This window comes from Hippoglossus stenolepis, chromosome 2, assembly GCF_022539355.2.
Source record: "Hippoglossus stenolepis isolate QCI-W04-F060 chromosome 2, HSTE1.2, whole genome shotgun sequence".
In the NCBI taxonomy this organism is placed as follows: Eukaryota; Metazoa; Chordata; class Actinopteri; order Pleuronectiformes; family Pleuronectidae; genus Hippoglossus; species Hippoglossus stenolepis.
In genome coordinates, this window is record NC_061484.1 from 9,326,115 (window position 1) to 9,349,665 (window position 23,551).

The 23,551-nt window shown below is 41.1% G+C and overlaps 2 long non-coding RNA genes and 1 pseudogene across 6 annotated transcripts; all 3 read left to right on the plus strand.

Moving 5' to 3' along the window:
• The first annotated feature begins 1,500 nt into the window (after positions 1-1,500).
• LOC124854556 lies at positions 1,501-19,619 on the plus strand (annotated as a pseudogene).
• LOC118118765 lies at positions 6,793-7,423 on the plus strand. The gene is made up of 3 exons (XR_004698001.2): positions 6,793-6,867; positions 6,962-7,162; positions 7,347-7,423. It is a non-coding gene; the product is annotated as an uncharacterized LOC118118765 (long non-coding RNA).
• LOC118118743 lies at positions 7,544-10,130 on the plus strand. Of its 5 annotated transcripts, none has more exons than XR_004697997.2 (7): positions 7,544-7,732; positions 7,825-8,001; positions 8,100-8,150; positions 8,724-8,826; positions 8,939-9,027; positions 9,502-9,706; positions 9,912-10,130. It is a non-coding gene; the product is annotated as an uncharacterized LOC118118743 (long non-coding RNA). The 5 variants fall into 5 exon arrangements; XR_004697993.2 differs by having other exon boundaries at positions 8,724-8,810; positions 9,912-10,129; XR_004697996.2 differs by having other exon boundaries at positions 7,828-8,001; positions 8,724-8,810; positions 9,912-10,129.
• Positions 19,620-23,551: the final 3,932 nt, after the last annotated feature.

Sequence of the window (23,551 nt, forward strand, 5' to 3'; positions counted from 1 at the left end):
GACATGTAGCGGGGATCAGAGGGATGGATGCTGAGATATGCATGTGTCTGTGTTGGGGCCAAATTAGAGAAAGTTACTAGATGCATGCAAGGAAAGACTGAAGAGCATAACTAACATTACCTTTCAAATAAGTTGTAACCAAAATATCACAGCAACACAAATCAAACTTATAAACATCACAAGGTATCGAATATCGAATCGAATTTGCTTAGCCTAGTATAATTATTAAGCCCAGTTGTGTTACCCGTCCATGGAAAGGGAAAAAAAGGGTTGACGTGCTGTTCGAAGTCCAGTGAAGTCGTTTTGCTGGTTGTGGTTCTTGCCTTTGTGGTTCTGCTGTGCGATACACCTCAGTTGCTGTTCTTCGGCAGGCCCTTGCGTCGCTGCTTGAAGTATGGTAGAGCTTGGATTGGGAGGAGGTTTCCTTGTTGAGATGAGCTGCAAGCTGCACCTCTCCTCCATTGAGGGTTTCGTGGAAAGAGGAATCGGAAAGAGGCTGGACACCCTTCTCCTTTCGAGGGTGGCGTAGAAAAGAATCGAGGAAGAGCGGTGTGCTCCTCTCGGAGAGGTGCATGGAAAAAGAGAGAAGAGAGGGGAGACCTGGCCTTATATTGGCTTGGTGACCTCATAGGTCATGGGGCCCAGAGTGACCAATAGTGGTTGACACTTGTGTCTCCGGTCGGTTTTCACACCTCTGTGTGACGTTGAGGCACCGTGGGAGACTGAGTTCTGGAGGCTCTAGTTTTCTCCAGAACAAAGGACATGCGGCCTTAGGCTTTTGACTACACATGTAGGCCGAACTGTAGTTCACAAATACCAGGTCCCAACACCGGGTTTTCGGTCACTATGAGGTTTACTGGTGCCGGTCAGTGTTTATACTGGGAAAAGTCCTGAAGAGCTCACAAAAATCTTTTTTGGGACTTTCCATTGACTTACATTGTTTGTAGAAAGCTGACCCAAAAGCTGATAGCTAACCTTAACCATGAACAATTCATGCCTTATCCTAATCTTTACCTAACCACAAGTTACATCTTACGACTAACCCTAAAGTTCTAGTTTTTAGGTGAATTCCAGTATTTTTCAACCTGATCCCTGTGTTTATAACTGTGTGTGTAAATGAATGGAACAGTAGATCGTTTCTGCTGGCAGCCAGGACATGGCAGCAGTGGCTACGATGCAATTTTATGGGGCAACTGTAACAGTCCAGGAAATATGCACTAAAGGTGTTTTTCTTCCCCAATAAAAGGCTCAAATTATTATCCAGGGTCTTTGTTAAGAGCGTGGCAACATTATACATGTCTCACTTAACAGGAATTCTCACTCTCAAGCCTCACGAGACTTAAGTTGTTGCAGGAAGATGGAGGTGGAAACATGAGTGAGAGTAAGAGAGTTGGAGAGAGGAGTTTGGATTTTGCTATGAGAGGAACTATTGTGGCCTTTTCTGATTTAGACAATGTCAATGACACTGATGGTCATCCACACTTGTTTGAGTCAGCGTATATGGACGAAGACGAGAAAGAGAGAGGCAACCAGCAGCGGAGGGACAATGAGCTGCTGCACGGCTGTGGAACTTTGGAAACTGGTGGTGTTCCTGTGGGTACTGTGACCCCATGCCCACAGAGGAAGAAGGCCTATGGTGTAGATAGTGGGACCTGTTGATGCCAAATATTGGTGGTCTTGATGTGTCCACAGAAGGTGTTTCAAACACTATAAAATGCTGTGTGACCACGTCATAGGATTTCCCCCCTCTGATCAACAGAGCTGTGCTGGAGACATTCCCATATGTGCCCAAAATAAACTGGAGGAGACAGCCAAGGCCAGAATTTGAGAATTTGAGAAGTTTATTGATGAAAAAAACAACTTTTGGTGGGTATTTCATGGACTGTCACAGTTACCCCATAAGATGTAGCTACTGGAGGTTTACTACACCTTCTCCAAGATCCCAGAGGCCAGGATCGGAGACGTGGTCTGCTGTGTCTTACACTGCTGGTCATGTTGATGTTCATGAAGACGGGTTTGGGCTCTGACGACGCGCCCCGCTATGCCAGACTCTCCAGGAAACTAGTGTGGGCTGTTGCTACAAGTGAGGGCCTGCATGAGTGTGTTTGTGTGATGTATCACTTTTACAGAGGATAACATATTAATCAGTCCACTATGCCTTCTGTTTGTCCTCCTTCTTATCGGTCTCGCTCAGTGCGTAATGCTCTGGTGGTCGTGGCTGCCTCCATCATAGTGTTTTCGTGGGATGCATACGGTTATCACGTGTTCACAATCACTGGGAAAACCTTCCAGGGGCTCCCGCCATTCAGGCCCCCACCCACCTCAGACACTACAGCCAACGGCACCGTCGTCTCCTTTGGAGAGATCGTAGAGGTAAACAGCATGTGACAGTACCAGGGTTGAGTCAGTAAAGTCACTTTCAAGTTTTCAAGAAATACAGCTGAGCAGCCATTTTTTTCTCTATGTTTATTTTGGTGCAGGATTTTGGAGGAGGGCTCGCTGTGATTCCCCTCATGGGTTTGTTGGAGAGCATCGCTATTGCCAAAGCTTTTGGTAAGTGGAATTATAAGTCGTGTTTTCAGTGTGGATCCAATGATTTACAGGAAACACAGGTTGAAAATCTGTGGTTGAAAGGTTGAAATCTGCTTTTTTGTTTTTGTTTTGCATGATTGAAACTAAGTTTTGAATCGTTGCATAATGTTTTGATTGGCTGGAAATAATTATACGAGGACACGAGTTTTCCTTTTTCAGAGCTGCAGCGCTCTTTTTCAGTGTTTCCCACTCTGAATTACCTGGTACACAACGTGCAGCCTTTCAAAACTAAAGTTTCAGAACCAACATACATGCACCACACTTCAGAGCAGCATTGACAGAGAATGCTGCAGTTTAAAAATACTGTTTGAAGAGAGTTGAATTTCTTTTTCAAAACATTATGTTAGACTTTACTCTCACGATTTAAATACCTTTTATTAGATTTCAAGCTTTTCCATTTTTTTTTTTCAGTTTTGGAATATGAATAACAAATTTATCCAATAATGATTCAGGAGAATTGCTGAACGTCAGCGGGTTAGCATTTAGCATTGTAGCATGCTGCATATTTTTCCGCTCTTTCAACATGACAACATGAATCAAAATGAAATGAATTATTATTACAGCACTTTTCTACACCTTGTACTCGCACTAGAATTCAGGCAGCTGAAAAACGAGTGTTTGATCAAACTGTCGGCTGATTTGAGCTTCCTGTTTGTCCTCAGCCAGTCAGAACGACTACAGGATCAACCCAGTCTCATCAGAAAACGTACACCACCTACGTTGGTCCACTTGGAAAAACGTAGTATTCTCACAATTTGGCCTCTCAGATTGTGAGATGCCTACGTTTTTGTCTGCCCATTGTTTTGCATTGGCCTGTGCCCACGTCACGTGACTCTCAAGATCCCGTCTGCGAAAACGAAAACATGGCGGACATTCCTTATATTTTCAGATAAAAATGTAATTTTATAATATAGTTTGGGCATTAAAATACATTCTGACACCATTTCTAGCAAGAAATATGCTCTTTGCTTCCACAATCTTCAGCCAGTTCATGCTTACGATCTATATTTTATTAGTTATCATGAATATTTTTCAGATCTCACCAGAAAAATCGTAGTAATGTAACGTTTTTATCGTTGCTATGGTGGTTGCTGTGAACGCTGCCATGCCGTAAAACCCGTGTGCGTGCTGTTTGAATCATCGTCCGTGCGTTGCGTCGTTCAGTGAGCGTGAATGTTATTCACGTTATTTGATATTAATATTTGATGATAGATTACACCTCTAATTCGAAGGATCTAAGAAGTCCCCGCAACTACATTCATACCGAGGCGGGCCCGATTGCGCATGCGTGAGCGGATCTGTCGTAAATAACGTTTTTTTTAACTTTCCGGTCCATTTAACACAAAGCTACGTCATAAACATGGAGCGCTTGGAAGACGACGATGTTATAATCCTTCTGTCAGGTAAGTAGTTTATTTTGTTTTGTTTTTAGATATTGTAACGATCTGGGTTTACAGTCCGAGTGCTGACACAGCGAATGTGGTGTCTGTCGATACAGAGAATGGATGCTATTCATTTGCTAATATTCTATTGTTTTGCCACAGGCTACGGCCCATTGTAGCCTATGTTACCTGGGATGTGAATACATGGTTGGTGAGACCAGTTCAAGACGCTTAGCTCATCATTGAGGGACGCTACAATATAAATATAAACATAAACAGATAATGTAATGGTATAAGGAAACTAACAGAAACCACGAATCAGCCCATAAAATAGTTTTACATGATACAGTGTAGGGTGCAGGGTGAAAGGCCCATTGTGGGACCTTCACTATACATTCATTCTAAGTTTTGAGAGTTTCCCTATTTTTGGAGTGTGATAGTTTGATTTCGTCTTTGAAATTAAGGATGGTTTATGATTGAACTTTGATTTATGAATGCTCTAGATTAACAAGGGATGTATTTGTCTACCATTACTCCACAATATCAGATCAATTTCAAGATTCAAGAGTTTATTGTCATATGCACAACGATAACATTAAGCAGTCGCTTGCAATGAAATGCTTGGGTCACAGGCTCTCTTATAACAATGCTCAATCAAAATTTAAAATTTAAAATAAAATATACATATCTAAAATATATATATACACCCAAAGAAAAAAGAAAAACAATAGTGCAAGTGTGTGCAATAGTGCAAATATGCAATAGTGCAAATATGCTAAGGTGCAGAGTTATGACAGATTGGAGGAGTTTAAAAGTCTTATGGCCTGGGGGATGAAACTGTCTCTGAGCCTGGTGGTGCGGGCCCGGATGCTGCGGTACCGTCGGCCAGACGGCAGCAGGCAGAACAGTTTATGGCTGGGGTGATAGGGATCTTTAATGATCCTGTTGGCCTTCTTCCTACACCGCTGGGTGTAGAGGTCCTCCATGGATGGTAGCTCCGTCCTGGTGATGTGCTGGGCAGACTTCACCACCCTCTGTAAAGCCTTACGGTTGAGGGCGGTGCAGCTGCCGTACCAGGCGGTGATGCAGCCAGTCAGGATGCTCTCTATGGTGCACCTGTAGAAGTTGCAGAGAATCCTGGCATCCATGTTGAGCCTCCGCAGCCTGCGGAGGAAGAAGAGCCGCTGTCTGGCCGTCTTCCTGATGGAGTCTGTGTGGTTGGTCCAGGTCAGGTCATCACTGATGTGGACCCCGAGGAACCTGAAGCTGCTGACTCGCTCCACCGTAGTCCCGTTGATGGAGAGGGGCTGTGTTCTACTCCTTGTCTCTTCCTGTAGTCCACGATCAGCTCCTTCGCTTTCGCTGAGATGGAGGTTGTTGTCCTGGCACCAAGATGTCAGGGCTCTGACCTCCTCTCTGTAGGCCTTCTCATCGTCGCCGGTGATCAGGCCTATGACGGTCGTGTCATCAGCAAACTTAATGATGGTGTTGGAGCTGTGGGTGGCCACGCAGTCATGTGTGAACAGGGAGTACAGGAGAGGACTGAGCACACAGCCCTGGGGGGCACCGGTGTTTAGAGTCAGGGTGGAGGATGTGGTGCTGCCTATCCGCACCGCCTGTGGTCTGCCCGTCAGGAAGTTCAGAATCCAGTCACGGAGGGCGATGTTGAGCCCAAGGTCTCTGAGCTTGGTGACGAGCTTCAGGGGCACGATGGTATTGAATGCTGAACTGTAGTCAATGAACAGCATTCTCACATATGTGTCCCTCTGGTCCAGGTGGGAGAGGGCAGTGTGAAGGGTGAGGGAGATGGCATCTGCAGTCGACCTATTTGGCCTGTAGGCAAACTGAAGAGGGTCCAGAGAGTCAGGGAGGGAGGAGGTGATGAATGGTTTGACTAGCCGCTCAAAACACTTCATGATGGTGGAAGTGAGTGCTACTGGGCGGTAGTCGTTCAGGCAGAGGATTTTTGTTTTTTTGGGAACAGGGACAATGATGGTCTCCTTGAAACATGCGGGACTACAGACTGGAGCAGTGACAGGTTGAAAATGTCTGTGAAAACATCTGCCAGCTGATCTGCACACCTTGAGAGCTCGGCCAGGAATGCCATCAGGTCCAAGTGCCTTGCGTGTGTTGATCCGGTTAAGTGATCTCCACACATCTGCCCTGGATATTACTGGGGGGCAGCGGTCCTCCTGGGCCTCTTGCATCTCCACAGCCGGGGAGTTGCTCTCAAAGCGTGCATAAAAGGTGTTCAGATCCTCTGGGAGAGATGCAGACACTACATCCGCACTGCTGGTCTTTGCTTTGTAGTCAGAGATGGTTTTGAGTCCAGCCCACATGTTCCTTGTGTTGGAGCCCTTGTAGTGAGACTCCACCTTGTCCCTGTAAAGTATCTTGGCACTGCTAATAGCACTCCGGAGCGCGTACCTGGACTTCCTGTACTCCTCCAGATCCCCTGAGATGTAGGCATCAGTCTGTGCTTTGAGTTTTGCATGGACGTCACCATTAATCCAGGGCTTCTGGTTTGGGAATGTTCGTACAGTAATCCTGGGTACGACGTCATCGATGCATTTGCTGATGTAGCAGATGACCGCGTCCGTGTATGTTGATGTTGTCATCCTGGAACACGCACCACCTCGTAATGCTGAAGCAGTCCCGTAGACCCAGTCTGATTGGTCGGTCCACCGCTGAATGGTCCGAGTCACCGGTCTGTCACGTTGAGTTTCTGCCTATAGGAAGGCAGCAGCAGAACTGAGACGTGATCCGATTTGCCGAATGGGGGGCGGGGGAGGGCCTTATACGCATCCCGGAAGGGAGTGTAAACATGGTCGAGCGTGTTCGCTCCGCGCATAGGACAGCTGATGTGTCCTACGGACATTTGGTTAAATTTATAGTATGCAATATGACAATAATGTTTTCAAAACAAGATGTTAGGGCGTTGCGATACATTTTAAGTAACAATTGGTATGTTCTGTTTTTTAATCAAGGAGGATCCAAGTGAAGCTGCAGGAGTTTCAGCAACGTCAAAAACTGGGACCGAACAGTTTGTTTTGCTTGATGAGGAACAGGAAGGGCAGCCTCTCCCAAAAAGGAGACCTGGAGAGAAACAGAAGCCGAGTTTAGGCCACTGCCACCATCCACATACATCGAGGAAGATGAGGGAGAGAAATTCTCCTACCCTTAAAGAGGTACTTTTAAGTTACATACCACAAACACCATTTTATATAATATACTGAATAGATTTTTTTATTAAATCCCCAAAGTACACTGGGTGAAATATAAGTTAATATCACACTGAAAGAATACCTCCGCTGATTAACGTTGATGTTACTGGAATTTAGTACATCAAATTATTTTTCCCTTGCTTCCTAGAATGGTTGTTTTTTTGACCAAGCATGCTTCCCTGCTGTGATTGTTCAACTGGGAAAACAACTTTTTCCACAGGAAGGCAAGTAAATTTGATTGGAAGGAATCTAAATGTTTTTGGGGGAAAAAAATGTATGCAGTAATGTCATTTAAGATTGCTTGTGCATTGAAATAATTGCTTTTTGTCTTTGAATTTCAGGGCGATACACTCAAAGACTTTTTCAGTGGACATTGCTGATCTAGTTGAAAGTGGGTACTGGCCAGCAACAGTCAATTTTAAAAGCTTGTATGCAGTGGTTCACTAAATATGAGGATCTCAAGATTGCGGCTCTGGGAATGTCACGGCAAGCTTTTGTTAGCATGCCTGAACATCGCACAAAAGTCTTAGGTCGGTGAGTATAAAATGGAACTAATTACCCACTGCTTGCAATATGTTTCCCATATATTTACTATAATATAGTATTGGATTTTTGTCTTTTTCTAGCAGATTAAGATATGTGGGGATACCATGCAGAATGCATTACTGGAATAGACCTATGCCAAATTTGAAGTTGAGAGGCTGTCTCAGGTGCAGCATTCAGTGCCCTGCGTGCACACCCTCCATGTTGGCTTTTGCAGTGGATGGGATCCGTAAACTATACGGCTTTAAGAGCCAACCAGGGTAAAAAATTTAGAGTGCCATAAACAGTACATTTGTAAATATGTATATATTTTTATATGTTTGAGACTTGATTGATTTTTTTTGTTGTTCTGGCCAAGGATTCTGAGGTGTCTTCCTTGGTTGACTACATCCATGAGACGACAAAACACGTAAAGTTATATTACATTGTCCCTTATTTTACGACGCAACGTTTTCTTGTACCCTACCAAATTTTTTTATGAATAATGATGTTTGGAAAGTAGAAAACAAAAACCCCACCACCTTCTGAATTTATCCTTCTCCTACGCACCTGTCGCCTGTCTCACGAAATAGATGTGCAAAGTTTTCCTCTGTTATGTATAATGATGACCCCATCAAACATCATGTTAGCAATATTTACACCTTTAATCTATACTGTTTATTTCTGTCTACATGTGTGAATTTGCCTTCATTAGTTTTAGAAAAGAGCGATGTTGTATCGGTCAGTGGGCGGCAGCACGAGACTCCGCAAACTAGTCTGTAAGTAGACGAAGGCGTTGAGGTTGTTGTCGGCCATTGTTTTTTTGCTTAAGGGACTGAATATGTTCCGTGCAGAAATATTTGCACTTCCCTTATATCTACAAAAACTGCTTGCTTCACAGACTGCAGTTTTGTTTTGCTCCGATGTGGTGTGCAAATACTAGCCGTATCTGCAAAGGGTTGTGCAGCATTAACATTTTGTAACTCTGATTTTGTTTTGACAGACTGTGCAAAGGACCTTGAGAACATCACCACTCTACAGGAAGACACAGTCCAGTAATGGGTGTCAGATGTTCAGCAGTGGACGACAGGTACTGTGGAAAAAATGTATGTCATTGTTGCACAATGTCCTTTGACTCCGTTTACACAAGGTCTACACAAAAAGGTTTGATTGTAAACTGATATTGGCACTAATTCATTTTATTCTCCTCTTCACAAGGACCAACCAATCAAAATGACTTGCAGAACGCCATTGAGGACTCTATTTGAGCATTAATCAGCAAAGATTTCAGCTGTATCGTCAGGCTGGTGAGACAACAAGATGCCAACTTTAAAGCCAATTTCTTTGTGTAACATACTGTGACAAAATGTATTGATTACTATTTGTAGATTGTAAAATAGCTAACCCATTTATTAAAAAAAACAAAACTAGAATTACCGCACTGCGGTTGTATGACTCTGCTAACCAGTGCAGTTTCTGTAAATGTCACTGTAACCTCTTGACAACTGAAACCATAAGATGAGGTCATTGTGGCCTTGACCTTTGACTTCAAGGCAAATAGTCAGATGGACAACCCGAAAACATACAGTTATGCCTCCGGCCACTGGCTATTGCAGAGGCATTAAAATGTTAGTGTTTGGTTTCACATTCTAGATGGCAATAAGCAGAGACATCAACTCAGGAAAAAGATTTCTGTAGAAAAGAAAGCCTTGTATGTGTGTATATATACATACACACAAACGCACTATTAAAACGTTTTGTTTTTTATCATATATTCTCAGGCAGTACTGAGGCATTTACGGAGACGGGACATGAGGGTCTACTCTGCGTGCTCAAGAGAAGATTGCACAAAGTTCAAGCTCAGCAGGCTGCAGCGGGTCCGACATATTCTGGAACGGCAACAATGTCTTTGGATGACTCCTCCTCTGAAGAGGAAAACATGGAGTTACTTCTTCACTGCTCAAGAACTGCGAGTGCTGTGATTAGGTAAACGTGTGAATAACTCTGTTGCTGCACTGCTACTGTTGCTACTCCCTGGCAGCCTTAGGAAGGCCTTAGCTTTGTGTTGGGTAGCTGTTAGCTTTAGCATATTTAGTTTTTAGCAGCCTGTCTGACGTTTATCATTAAAAAAAAAACAATCAGAGGGAACCATCTTCAGAATTTAACACTATGGTTTGTTCGTGTCCTTCAGTTCTTCTCAAGTGAAGCTGTACCACTGTGCTCCAGCTCCACACTCCCTCCTGCAGCCTCCGCTCCTGATGCTAACCTCCTGTCTCCATCACACCAAGCAGCAAACCTGGAGTGACAGAACTTTCTCCATAGCTGCCCCCTCCCTCTGAAACCCCCTCTCCCGAACACTATTTTTGTATTTTTTTGCATGAGAATTGTTGATATCATTTCCAGCAACTACCTTAATGTAATTTTTGTGCATAATAAATGACATTGATCATAACATATTGGGATTTCCTTGCACTTCTACACCATGTGATTGTCAGATAAGATGCTGATTGAGTTAAAGCAGTGAATGCTCTGCTTTAAGCAAAATAAACACACAAAAGGATCAAATGGATTTGAAGTAGAATGGGCACATTACATTCTGTAGAGAGTACCTCAGCTACTGAAGTCAGAAAATTACTTTCTTTATCTGAGGTTTCAGTCATTTATAGTCACAGCAAAGCACACAGGTCTGGTTGTCTAAGTGGCGCCCATATCATATTGTTTAAGATGTGTAACATCAAGCTTGTGTATCAGTGCTAAATACATCCAGTCATAAGTCAGAGTCCACCCTCTTGTTTACACTAAAATTTGGTGACCCAGATGTTTCACAATGCAATCTGATAAGGTCATATGAGAAACATTCTTAACACCAAAGAAATGAACACAGTATAGCAATAGATGTTTCACTTTAAATCAGTAGCTGGTAAGCGGCAGCCTGACTTATTCAAACACATTACTACTACAATGAATGAGGCAGGGGTTTCTATCAGAAATCATTTCTGGGACATTACTTTAAAAGATCTCCAGTATAAGCAAATATGTTCTAAAATTGGTTTACATCCAAGTGTGAGGCTGTCCCACCACTTGGAGTTAAGATATATACTCCAGGTATGAACAGTCAAAACCTCAAATCACACCCAGTACGGTATGGTTCAGGTGACAGTAGGTGGAAGGTGAAGGTCATTTCCATGAGCTCAAGAGAAACATAATGTGATGTCTTAGTAGTTCATATTTGGGTCCTCTTAAAACATGCACCCACTAGGTACTCTATACTGTAATCCTGAAAATCAGGGACCATGCTGCATTGGGGTCTAGGGGAAGGGAGTAGCAATGTTAAAAATCAAAGGGAAGACTGTGATATGAAAAGTGTTTCACAAGGAAAATTAGGTCTACACTTGCCCAAATTGAATGCAGATATATGTATCAAGTCAGATGGATACCATAGATTTATACAGAGTCAATGTCATTGGTAGTGAAAGTAGAAAATGAATACACTAAGATACATACAGTATGAGAACATAATTTTTTTTCAGAAGTATTCAAAATATATCATGCAGAAGAGTATTGGTGTAAGTATATGGACATAATATATGGACACATGTATAAATATTGTTGTGAGAGAATAAATAAGTAGTCCAGAGAGTATGTGCACAGTATGTGTGGGGGAGGGGTGGCTGCAAGTTAGGGATTGTGGTGGTGGTGGCAGAGGGGGTGACGACTCGCCCTACTCTCCCTCTGATTGGCTAGTAATCCTTATTGGCGCCAGAGCTATGTATTGGTGTTTAGGAATGAGGACCGTCAGAGTTAGGGTCAGGGGTTAGCCAACCAGAACCAGAGTAGGGGGCGGGTATTGTCATCATCGCGGGAATCCTGACACTCTCCACAACAGCTGATGCTCCTGGACAGGTATGGGACGAGCAATGATGATTTTACTATTTCAATATTGAAAAGTATTAGGCATTTGTTAATAATTACCATGGAGCAGAGTTTATATTGGTTCCTAACGTTTCAGTTTGGTGTGAAACGTATAGTATAGTATAGTGTGTATGTGTATACTAACTTGAATGTGAAATCTCAACATATAGCTCAGTCTACTGCAAAAAGTCATAAACACCACATTTAAAGCATAGATCAAATTAAGTTGTATGGATGTATTTTATTTATATATATTGAAAATAATGAATATGCTAGTATGCACCACAAAACATTACTCTGATATTAATGTGTTTTTGTTCTATTGAGGTTGGAGTAACCAGCATCCCTCCACTCACCAACCCTCCATCATCCCTGCCAACCAGTCACCCATCAGCCAACTGACCGCTTGTCCTCTCAACCAACCCTCCACCAGTCCTGACATGCAGCCTCCCAGTGCCATGTTGAATCAGGATAAGTTGTGGTGACATTTTTAGAAAGCGAACACAATAACGTTGTATTTTTACTAAGGTGTTACACAAGTAAATAATACATACATGTAGGTCAGAGGAACTAACCTTTGAAATCTTCCTAAAGATGACTGATGTTTGTGAACTTTGTTTCTACAATTGCCATGACACTACATCACATTATGTAAATGGATATTTGTTTTGCTAGAGTTGTGATATTGTGGTAATAAATTGGAGTATTATATTCATATATATATATCTGAGTGTGTGAATGGATATGATCCCTAAAACTGAGCTCACCATTCATGTTTACTCTTTAGATTTTTTATCTTTTCACATATTTTTAGTGGATTTGGACTCACAAACATGTGTCGTAGGGCGACAAAAGTGAGAAAAGTGAGCAGCGGAGTCTGTGTTTGTGCGCCGTTACCTTTCCCTCAGATTCTGGGACTATATTAAAGAAGCTGTGCAATTCTTTTATATAATCATCTGTTTATAGACATCAATTTTGCCCGGGACAAGCGTGATTACTAGCAATTTCCACTGTACACAATTTTTTAAGGAGGCAGTACGAAATTTGACAGAGCCGGCGCACAATGAACTGAATATCTTTAATTTATTATCTAGGGCAGCAGGGCTCCATCTAATTGGCCAAATATATTGACATGCAGAGCGTGAATACAGGGCACATTGAACACCATTTATCGCAGTCCAAGCAGTCTTTTGTGATATGTATATCGCCCATGTTGATATCGCGATGACCGTAATTTTTTGATATCTTGTACAGCCCTAGTGTCTATGATTTAAAACCCATAAGCATGATCTGTTTTTTTCCCTGTTCTAAAGCCAAATAAGGTTTGCTGCCATCTAGTGGTAATTTTTTTCCAACCAGCTGAATAGTTAATGGGTTTGAAGTAGTGGTGCACCGATGTATCGGCCGTATATCGGTAGCGGCCGATATTCGCCTCGTTTACTGCTATCGGCGTATCGGTAATAAACTTGACTTTCACCGATAACATTGGCCGATATTCATTGGTATGTTTTCTGCAGCCTGCCAATCTGGCATCCAGATTATGGTACACTGACGCCGGGTTTACACCGGGCGCTGAAGCGCCGCGCCGCGCCAAGGAAAGCCAGGCGCCTCCCATCCACCCCCCTGTTAAACCTTTGTGCGGTTCACATGGGCTGCGAAGCGCCGCGCCAGCGCCCTTCACCGATGGTTTCGGCGTGCGAGCGAGCGTATCACGCCAGGAAACAGACTGAAAAATGATTTTAAACGATATAAATGACATATTTGATATGATATAAATGATCAAATATGCATCCCATACTTTGTATTCCCTTCTGTTGTCCTGGAGTTTTAATTTTCCCAATTTTCCCAATCACATAATTAAATGTCCCCCTCTGCCCATCCACTACAGCCACACAAGCAGTCATATAGATAAAAAGAGAGAGAGGGGGGGGGGCTAAAGGCTTGCTGGAGAATACGTCATTTACCCCCGACACCCGACATTGAACGGGTTACATACAACAACAAGCGGAGAACCGCGGGCTGACCGACGCGGAGAAATGCGGGTCCGGTGTGAACAGCCAGGCGGCTGCGCGCTTGAGAATAACGCTGCGCGGCACGGGGCGGCGCTTCAGCGCCCAGTGTAAACCCGGCGTTACACACCAAGAAGGCCACATGCAAGTAATAAACAAATATCGGTATCGGTATCGGCTATCGGCTAGATTGTTGTTTTAAATATCGGTATCGGTATCGGCCAAGAATTTCCATATCGGTGCATCCCTAGTTTGAAGTCATCAGCGGATAATGAAATGAAATGTTGCTGGTCATCAACGTAATCATGTTATTTTTGCTGATGATAAAGCCAAGGGGAATCATGTAAGTTCGCGTAAGTTAAAATTGCACAGGAAGGAACCCTGTGGAACCCCAAACACTAATTGTTTTTGTTGGAGTGGAAGTCGACTGTTAATCGATAGTTGTTGCAGGCCTAGATTGACACACCCAGTTTTTTAGCATTTCCAGTAGGTTCCCATGATCTCCATGATGCATGTGCTAAATGCATAGCTCTGGTAGGAGTATTAGGATGTTCACTGACAATTGATTATCAAATTGTGCAACAATGCTAATATTAATATATATGAGGTCAGATTGAAAGTAAGTGTACTCTTGTTTTGTTCTTTCAGAAGCAACCATTCAATCACTGGAGGAGAGAAGTATTACCCGGTGAAGAAGGTACTGAAAAGCAAAAGGCTGAAGGTTTTATTTGTTGTAATTTGAGGTCAAAAAACTTAGTTGTAATGTACAAAAAAATGTTGTACTACAGAGATACTAACTGGATTTACAATCACCACAACTTCAAACTGTAAAGTCATCTGACCATAGGTTTGCTTTTAATGATAAACATGTTTTAATGTGTTTCAGGGGAACATAATGGAATTGGTGGAGCGGGAGCCCTGTTCCATGTGATATGTAGAATGTCTCTTAATTGGATTTGATTGTCCCTAAAATTACTTAATGTTTACTGCAATATTACAATTAAGAAATTAGTATTATATATCGTTCGTTTTTCTTATATAACATTATGCATTTCTTTACTTTTATGTAAATTGTTGCTGCTAATGTGGTGCTATTTATTTATTTGAAAAATATTTTTAAAAAGACAAGTATAAACTATTGTCTTGACAATTGATTATTACAATAATCAGGTCATTTACACTAATCAGCTTACTGTGTGTTAAATGCGTATGGCATTTATAGCTCGCTGTGTCTCGTTGCCCTTCTTCCTTGTCAAGTTTTGAATTCCATTCAATGCAAATGTAAAAAAAATTCTTGGTTAATTACAGTGGGAAGACGTGGCGCTTGCAGTGTGTGCCAAAGGAGAACACCGGGAGTTGACATACATACACACAACATGAATATACACAAAACGCATACACACACACAAATGTGACATAAAAGGTTCAATATTAAGTATTTATTTTTCAAGAAGTTTTTGTTAATATTACTTATATATATACATATATATATACACATATATATATACACATATATATATATACACATATATAGATAGATAGATAGATGTATTACAACAGAGCATGTCAATATATATACAGTATATATACTGTATATACAATATATATACAGTATATATTAATAATGTAATATTACTATTATTTGTATTTATTTAATTGAAAAGACTATCTTGCTGTTTCTTTAGCTTACTGTTAATTTATATTTTAGGAATGTAGTCAAATTTGTTTTGTATGTATGGTACATTAAAAACCCTTCAAACCCCAACGCCTTGTGTGATTGTGTGAACTGCTGAAAACATTTGCTGCTGGAATTGTTTGCTGAATTTTATATATAAATTATATAATTGATTTAGCCCTTGCCTTATACAGTATGTCTATCATCTCTATACAGTAATACAAAATAAAAAAAATTAAATTCAAGTAGACAGCAGATTTGTTTTTATTTATCGCTATTACAGAGCACATGAAGATTAACAGTATGTACAAACAACTCTTTACATAGCAGAAATACAAATACAAAGTTATAAGAAAAAAGTAAAGATAAAAAATGTATTACTGATATACGAAAAATAATCTTAATGTTCATCATCAGTCCATATCAAATTTATCAAATACACAATAGGCATATATACTGTAAAAATGTGCACTCGCCATACTAAGCCGTCCAAGATGACAGATCCGCTCACGCATGCGCACTCGGGCCCGCCTCGGTATGAATGTAGTTGCGGGGACTTCTTAGATCCTTCGAATTAGAGGTGTAATCTATCATCAAATATTAATATCAAATAACATGAATAACATTCACGCTCACTGAACGACGCAACGCACGGACGATGATTCAAACAGCACGCTACGACGTGGTTTACGGCATGGCAGCGTTCACAGCAACCACCATAGCAACGATAAACGTTACATGACTACGATTTTCTGGCGAGATCTGAAAAATATTCGTGATAACTAATAAAATATAGATCGTAAGCATGAACTGGCTGAAGATTGTGGAAGCAAAGAGCATATTTCTCGCTAGAAATGGTGTCAGAATGTATTTTAATGCCCAAACTATATTATAAAATGACATTTTTATCTGAAAATATAAGGAATGTCCGCCATGTTTTCGTTTTCGCAGACGGGATCTTGAGAGTCACGTGACGTGGGCACAGGCCAATGCAAAACGTAGGTATCTCACAATCTGAGAGGCCAAATTGTGAGAATACTACGTTTTTCCAAGTGGACCAACGTAGGTGGTGTACGTTTTCTGATGAGACTGGGTTGCCAGGATTGATGCCAACCAGGAGCTGCTGGCAATTGGTGTGAGCAACATCATGGGCTCCTTTGTGTCAGTGTACCCTGTCACCGGCAGCTTTGGGAGGTGTGTGTGTATGAGAACGTGTGTGTGTGTGTGTGTGTGTGTGTGTGTGTGTGCGAGTTTGTGTGTTTATGTGTTTGTGTGTGTGTGTGTGTGTGTGTGTGTGTGTGTGTGTGTGTGTGCGTGTGAGAGAAAGAAAGAGAGAGAGAGCGCTATCACGTATATACAGTGTCATATTTTTCTCTTCACCTCCAGGACAGCAGTGAACTCCCAGACTGGTGTGTGTTCTCCTGCTGGAGGGATCATCACCGGTGAGTCAACACTCACTTAAACTCTCTTCCACCCTCTTGTGGTTGTCTGTGATATCACATTGGTCTATCTATCTGTCCACCTGTCTGTCCATGGGCAGAAATGATCAACATAGTAACATTCAAACTGTACAAAAGATACAATCACAGAACTTCACAGGCTGTGGTCTGACCTGTGAGTACTAAGCCGTCATGTACTACTCCACTAATGACTACTGAGTTACTTATGGACTCCTCCTCACTTCTCTGTCTCCTCCGTTAATTGTTGTCATGAAGGAGATTAAAGAAAACATCAGGCCCTGGCTTTAGTAGAGAAACATTAAACAGAGACAGCCCAGCATGTGAACACAGAGAGTTAATCTAGCCTTAACCTTGTCTTGCTTTACTTTTACATTTTTGATTTTCTGGGTCCATTAAACATCACATAGTTCCTGATGTCTTAACTAGGTTTTCTCTCTCAACACCAACCTCTTCTTGCCACAAAGACAATGCCCATTCCTTCCATTATAAATCATTATCATTAAAGCAATCTATTTTATGGAATGTATTTATGTGAGTTCTTTTTCTTGAGTTTGTGTGTTTATTAAGATTGAAAATGAGAAATTCCTGTAAATGTGACCTTCCCTCTGTGGTGTTTTGCAGGTGTGATCGTGTTGCTCTCTCTGGCGTTCCTCATGCCGGCCTTCTACTACATCCCCAAAGCTTCTCTGGCTGCTGTGATCATCTGTGCGGTTGCTCCCATGGTGGATTACCACGTCGTGCTTAAGATGTGGAGGATACGCAGTAGGTGTTACCTCAATTTTGTGCCTCTGTGGATCTGTCTGTTTATTTGAAGTCTGGGTGCTCGTGTGACCTCCACAGAGCTGGACCTGCTGCCTTTTGTCGTGACGTTCCTGTTGAGCTTCTGGCAGGTGCAATACGGTATTATCGGAGGTGTGGCTGTATCTGGAGTCCTGCTGCTGTACAACACGGCCAGACCCCAGATAAAATTACAGTAATATTCTTCACAGGAACGTGTGTGAGTGAGTGCATGACGCTTCTAATGTGAAACACATGAATCCTTTCAAAGGCAGCACACTAATTTGCTCACTGTTTTCTGTAAAGTCAGTAACAAAGCACTTTTCACATACAAGAGTTATTATGTGCTTTGCAGTGCCCAAAAAGTAAAAAACTTTTACACCGTACAAAAAGTGAAAACAGAAGACAAACACACACAATACAAAACATCAATATAGTGTCCAGTAAAATGCATATAGAGACAGATCTGGTAAACTTAAGTGACCTGAACGCCTTTTTAAACAGGTTTGTGGTTTGTAAATGATTCCACAGAATCAGCAAACCTTGATGTAGGTCGGGTGTTCCACAACTTTGGTGCTGTTGTCTCAAAAGGCACAAGAGATAGTCATTTTCTCATAAGACATCTTCACTGGATATAAGTACAGTTAACAAAATGATTGTGTAGGCTCCTGAAGCACTGGATCTGCCTTTGACCCCTTTGGCCGACTCCTGGGCCAAACATGAAGGACCGCGTACTCAGCTGAGGTTTCTGACCTGCTACTGAAATGTGATTTTACTCTTCCCAGCGCCCATACATTGATTTGTTTGTGGCCACAATATCAACACTGGCCAACACATAATGACTGATGCTTTTCTTAAATTGGTCAAATCTTTCTTCGCAGCAGCTGCTCAAGATTCACTCTTCTGTCTACCTCTCTCTCTCTCTCGCTCACTTGGTCGTGCCGACACACACACCAACATTGTCATCAGACACACTGTAAACTCAGACTGGGTAAAAACAACATCATTTGGTCTTTGTTAGCACAAATGACATGCGTGATTATTTGCATTTAAAGCAGTGAAGTGAGATCTGATCAATACCAGGTCTGAACTGGACTTAAGGCAGGAACAGGTCTGAACTGGGCCTTTAACCAACAAGAGCTCCAAACAAACTTCTACACAGTAAAATCAATCATTTTCCTGCTGTGATTATTTATAACACACCACACAGTCTCACATCATCTACTTCTCAGACTTCATCATGTAACAAAACCTGAGTTAATGAGGTTTAAACTTCATTCTTCAACGCTGTGGGAAAAAATCACTGCATCCACTGTGTTGGTTAATGGAAGGTTTGGAAGTGTAATGATATTTGTCATGAGAGGACAGTAAATGCTTAGAAGATTTTTATATTACGTTTTATTCCAAGGTTGGTATTTTTTTTTTTATATCGAAGCTAATGTGAGTTATTTTCCAAATTACCAATCAAGACTGATTAAATGCAATATTGCATTTACCAAACTTTAGCTTCAATCCATGTTTGTGCTAACAGTGTGTGTGTATTGCGTGCAGGTGTCTGATCACAGTGCACTAGTGATGGAGTTGAGCAGTGGACTAAGTTTTCCAGCCACAGAGTATCTCAGCCACATTATACACACCCACACTCTGAAAGGTGAGGTTTTGTGTATCAGGCACTTCCACATCACCTCCTCTCTTTCCTGTCATTTACCCACTCTTCTCTCTCCCCTTATTGTCTCCCTCAGCGTCTCCTCCGCGCTCAGTGGTCCTGGACTGCCATCACGTCAGCATCATAGATTACACGGTGATCAGCGAGCTCAGGGACGTGCTGAGACAGTTCAAACAACGAGACGTGCAACTGATCTTTTCCAGATTACAGGTGAGATTATTATTTTTGGCCAGAATTCAGTTTTTATAACAACCACAACAAACTAGATGTAGAGTTATTGTGTCTTTCTCACACACTCCCTCAGCCCTCTGTTCTGGAGGTTCTCTTAGCGGCTGATCTGGAGGGCCTCAGGTACACGGACAGTGTGGAGGCGGAGTCAGGGCGCCTCCTGGATGACTGACACGGAAACTGTCCAATCACAGTCAGGGGTGAACATGTTTGTTGGTGGACAGTTGCAGTGTTGCACCAATACTGATTTGGGAACTTTCTGATATGTGATTATGTCAAAAAGTGACAAACTACCTCCATTTACTGGCAGTCAGTTATCCAGTGGCCAGAGATGTCCCCCTTTTTCCCGTCATAAGAACCTGTTGCACTTCCTTGCACTTTGTACCTGCAAACCCTGACTCTGGAGAAGATTGTGCATCTTCAAGATTTCAACACTAAGTTACCTGTGCTCAGAAACATGGGACCAGACTTTTTATAATATGTTTCAAAGAGTTTTATGTGTCGGAAATCTGTATTTTTTACGAACGGAACACTCCCTCAGAGAGCTGCCAGAGACCAAATCTGAATTTACAGAATCCCAATTTATCAATTCATAGATTTACAATGATTGAATTACATTACAAACCCATATCACTGTACTTTTTCAAGGATTGTTAGTGAATAAAAAGTGTATATTTTATGTGTTTGAGTGTCTTTACGTGCAACAATGTTTGAGTCATAGTGAAGCTGCACAATCGTACATTTACCATCCATCCTTTCATCATCTCAGCTGTTTATCCTTTGAGGGTTGCATCGAGGTTGAAGCCAAAGAGAAAACCGACACAGACACAAGGAGAACATTCAAACCCCACAAAGAAAGTTGAAGACACATGTATATCAAAATGGAATTAGATTGTCAGAAAGTTTAGGGGAAGGATCCTGGACAGAACAAATGCAATAACTCAGGGGAACATCTGGAATAGTTGATTACTTCAAGCACCATGTTAAGGCCCCTTCAGTCATCATCAGGTGACATCGCTAAAACAACTAGAATGTCACTCAGTCGAATTCATACTTTCACCAATGCCAACAGTCCGATTTGTTTCATTTAAATTCACTAGATCTTTTTATGGATCTACACAGAATTACACACACTCATAATTATCAGTCCCCTAAACTTCTGATTTTTCACCAAGATATTTGAATTATTCTCTGAGAAATCAGTGAAAATTTGGAAAAACTTCCTTTTCCTGGATCAGCATCGAAATGCAATGGTTTCCTCCCTGACCCATACCGTAGTCTGTTTCGTAGTTTGTGTGTAATCTTGCCAACTGACAAACAAATGCTGATTTAAAACCAAACCTCCGAACACTACCATGTGCCAGTCCCTTAAAGAAACGTGAACAAAATCAGAACATGAACCCAAGTCCAAAGTGATGATCTGTGTTCTATACTTTCAGTTTTGATTATTTGATTATTTTTCTTATCAGAATGAAGAGAAACCTCCCTCGGGGGGTGTGGTTTGCTGATTCAGTCTTTTAAATCACTTCTTAAAACCTATTGTTACAGACTTTCTATGTTTTACTGCTTAATTTTGTATTTATTTGCTTTCATGTTATGTCGTCTTCTTCTTTTTATTTTAAATTTTTTCCGTAATTACAGCTTCTTCATGATGCTGTCTTCTAATTGCTTTTATTTATTTGTTGCTGTTATCAGTGTCACTCTAAGCACGTTGTGATCCCTGTTTTTAAAGGCGCTTTGTAAATATAGTTGTTTATAATATTATTCTAAGAGCTGTAGAAAGACTTTCTCAGTAAGGTGTGACTAAAAGTTGTATTAGTGTAGGAATGATGTCAAACTCCTTTTACCAATCCCTGTTTGTGATGATTAATCTGAGAGCTGTGCAAACCCTTTCTCAGGATGTTGTCACTCAAAGTTGTATTTACGTAGCAATGATGTTTAATTCTTTTGTGAATAGCATCTAATCCTCAAGGGGGTGTTTGAAGTGCTTTGTCGCTCACTTTCAGTAACACTGAGAACACACTTACCAACATCAAGTGGTATGAAAACATTTTTAGCACATTCTTCTTCCAGTAAAGCACCTCATGCTGAGTCAAGCCTTTACCCTGTAGTAATAATACTTAAAAGAGGAAGTGAGTTTTGAAATAGTACACTAGACAATCAATACAAGCAGCAGCACAGTGAGTCCAGTAAATGGTGATAAGACTTGGTGTGTCCATATAATAAAAACAATAAATCCTTTTGAGAAATTGGGAAATGTCATCCGCTGTTATTTGATCTTTACATTGCACTCCTCACTTCAAAGAGATCTGTTCATTCATTTAAAAAAACATTTCAACCAGTGACATCCATTGTCAGTTTTATCATGCATAGTGACCCATTATATTTCTGTGTGGATCCAGATCAGGATTTCTTTCACTTTAACATTGTGAATTTGGGCGTTTTAAAATATTTTCCTTAATTTCTCACAGATTCATGGATCTTGATGAAAAAGATCAGACATGTTCTGGGGACTGCTTTGTACGAGAGTGCAAAATTAGGTGCAGGTCCAAATATAAATCTGGATGTTGTGAACTTATTTTTTATACAGGGACAGTTTGGCCTTGGTGGAGGTATGCGCTCTACTGAGTGCCCTTCTGGTTCGTTTGTTTGAATGTTTGTTGTCAGCAGAATTACAAAAAAACTACTGGACGGATTATCACGAAACTTGGTGGAAGGATGGGACATGGGTCAAGCAAGAATCCATCCGCACACTATCTTTAACATTTTTGACAATTTACCAGGGAATAACATAACAATAACACCTGACCAGACATATTAAGAGAACTGATATCTATGAGTTCTACTGAATTCAAGGGGACTGTTTGGCCTTGGTGGATGTATGTGCTTGTCGTGGAAATTTATCTCGAGATTTGAAATAATGAGTTTCTCAGACCAGAGTTGTCTTAGAGGTTTAATTATTAGCTCTGCAGAGGGTTACACAGTCAGCAACATGGCTCAGAGTGCAACAACGAGAAAGTTAAAAAGGAAGGTTTCAATACAATGTGATGAACAGGAAACAAGACAGAAAGCTGACAGGAAACGTCTGCTGTTTGGCATCACTGATACAGAAAGAGGAATCAAACCCAGCACACAGATGCACAGATAAAGATCAACAGGAGGTGGAATTACCAAGTAAGGGCACGAACTTTGAGGTTGGATCAGCTAAGTGCACAGAAAACAGTCAAAACAGTAGTAAGACATTGATCAGTGGGTGTGGTTTGCTGATTCAGTCTTTTAAATCACTTCTTAAAACCTATTGTTACAGACTTTCTATGTTTTACTGCTTAATTTTGTATTTATTTGCTTTCATGTTATGTCGTCTTCTTCTTTTTATTTTAAATTTTTTCCGTAATTACAGCTTCTTCATGATGCTGTCTTCTAATTGCTTTTATTTATTTGTTGCTGTTATCAGTGTCACTCTAAGCACGTTGTGATCCCTGTTTTAAAGGCGCTTTGTAAATATAGTTGTTTATAATATTATTATATTAAGAGCTGCAGAAAGACTTTCTCAGTAAGGTGTGACTAAAAGTTGTATTAGCGTAGGAATGATGTTTAACTCTTTTGTGAATAGCATCTAACCCTCAAGGGGGTGTTTGAAGTGCTTTGTTGCTCACTTTCAGTAACACTGAGAACACACTTACCAACATCAAGTGGTATGAAAACATTTTTAGCACATTCTTCTTCCAGTAAAGCACCTCACGCTGAGTCAAGCCTTTACCCTGTAGTAATAATACTTAAAAGAGGAAGTGAGTTTTGAAATAGTACACTAGACAATCAATACAAGCAGCAGCACAGTGAGTCCAGTAAATGGTGATAAGACTTGGTGTGTCCATATAATAAAAACAATAAATCCTTTTGAGAAATTGGGAAATGTCATCCGCTGTTATTTGATCTTTACATTGCACTCCTCCCTTCAAAGAGATCTGTTCATTCATTTAAAAAAACATTTCAACCAGTGACATCCATTGTCAGTTTTATCATGCATAGTGACCCATTATATTTCTGTGTGGATCCAGATCAGGATTTCTTTCACTTTAACATTGTGAATTTGGGCGTTTTAAA